Raw genomic sequence first — 1,903 nt, 5'->3', positions numbered from 1 at the left:
AAAAGGCATTCATCTCCTTCTGCTGCGGGAGAGAGCGGCTGCGGGGAAACAGGTCCATAAATCACCTGCAATGCTTGGAAATAAAAATCATTATTGTGATAAATGGGGGTTTATTTCTCTTTTAAGAAGAGGGATCACAAAAGACCAGGGCAGGGAAGAGCAGGCAACGGGAGGTGTTGCATTTTCTATTTTTGACAAGTTAAGAGGGATAAAGCTAATTGCGTGAGAGCTGTTTGAAGAGAGGAGGGAAGAAACAAGTGTTTGCTGCGTATCCCTTGCTGGGGATGGAGGGAACACAAGTGTGTGTGAAGGCTTCCCGTACGACTCTCCATTATTGGGATAATCTATTGCAGTGCTCGGGGTCGTGCTCCTGCCTCAGAGAGGTTATCCTGGCTGTGGGGTGGTGCTTGGTGGTGTAGAAATCCATAAAAAAAATGCTGTCCTTGGCTCCAGTCTGTGGGTAATTTTCTGCTGGCCACACCAGCACCCGCATCCTGCATCCCACAGCACCCTCATCCCTCAGCACCCGCTCAGTTCCTGCTGGCACCCACAGACACCACGGCCTTGGGGAGCATTTCCCGCAGCCAAGGGGAAGCTTTGTGTGGAAGGATGACTTCAGGCTTTGGCCCCGAGCTCCTGGGGATGGGAGCTTGTATTAATTAAGCAGCAACGATCCAAGTCACAGGGCATTTCCTGGCGATTAATGACTGGCTGGGAGGAGTTAATGACTTGAGACGAATCCAAAAATCCCATTTACCCCAACCGGTGCCGAGTCCCAGCACATGCTTTGTGCCAAGGTCAGCACCACCATTTTAAGGCAATTTTTAAAATTATTATTAATAAGAATAATAGTGTTGGAAATGGATTCTCCTTCCCACCACGGTGATGCAGTTCGATTGCCACAGGCAGGCTCTTGGGGAGGACAGATGCCCCTCGTATTAAACCAGTGTATCGAATGGAAAGAGCATCCCTCTCCCTTCAGCAGGAGCCCTTCCAGCACCTGCCCGGGGACAGGAGGGTGTTGGGGACGTGTCCTCGGTCCCTCCTTGCAGTTTCCAGCCCAACAGCAGCAGGATGGAGATGCTCAGAAGATGCAGGTTTCAAAGCAAAGAGGAGCAACCTGTGGCAGCGTTGTGCCCAGAGTCGCTCAGGATCCGGCCTCTCGGCAATTATCTCTGATAAATGTTTTAGGGTTGCCATGGCAATGAAAGAGCCCGGCTAATCCTTGGGTTTCCTTTCTTCAAAGGGAAGAAAGTTTGCATACCTGACCGCAGGCGGGAGCAGCCCGGCGGGATGCTGGGTCTCTGCTGCCAGCCCTCCCACGCCTGCACACACACACACAGACACACAGAGAGACACACACACAGACATACACACACGCTGGAGTAAATGCAAACTGAATCCATCCCAAGGAGGGGAAAAACACCTCACTTCTGCTCTCCATTGCCACTTGACACCGGGTGATCCAACTGCATGGGATTCCAAGGCTGGCCTTAGACTCGTAGAGTGGTTTGGGTTGGAAGGGACGTTAAACCCCCCCCAGTGCCACCCCCTGCCCTGGGCAGGGACACCTCCCACCAGACCAGGTTGCTCCAAGCCCCCTCCAACCTGGCCTTGAACCCCTCCAGGGATGGGGCAGCCACAGCTTCTCGGGGCAACCTGGGCCAGGCTCTCACCACCCTCACAGCCAAGAAGTTCTTCCCCACAGCTCAGCTCCATCTCCCCTCTTTCAGGGTCAAACCCTTCCCCCTCCTCCTATGGCTCCCCTCCCTGATCCAGAGTCCCTCCCCATCTCTCCTGGAGCCCCTTTAGGGACTGGAAGGGGCTCTAAGGTCTCCCCAGAGCCTTCTCTTCTCCAGGCTGAACCCCCCAACTCTCTCAGCCTGTCCTCCCCTGGTCCTCC

This window comes from Calidris pugnax, unplaced genomic scaffold, assembly GCF_001431845.1.
Source record: "Calidris pugnax isolate Ruff unplaced genomic scaffold, ASM143184v1 scaffold215, whole genome shotgun sequence".
In the NCBI taxonomy this organism is placed as follows: Eukaryota; Metazoa; Chordata; class Aves; order Charadriiformes; family Scolopacidae; genus Calidris; species Calidris pugnax.
Note: the sequence above shows the minus strand (reverse complement) of the source record.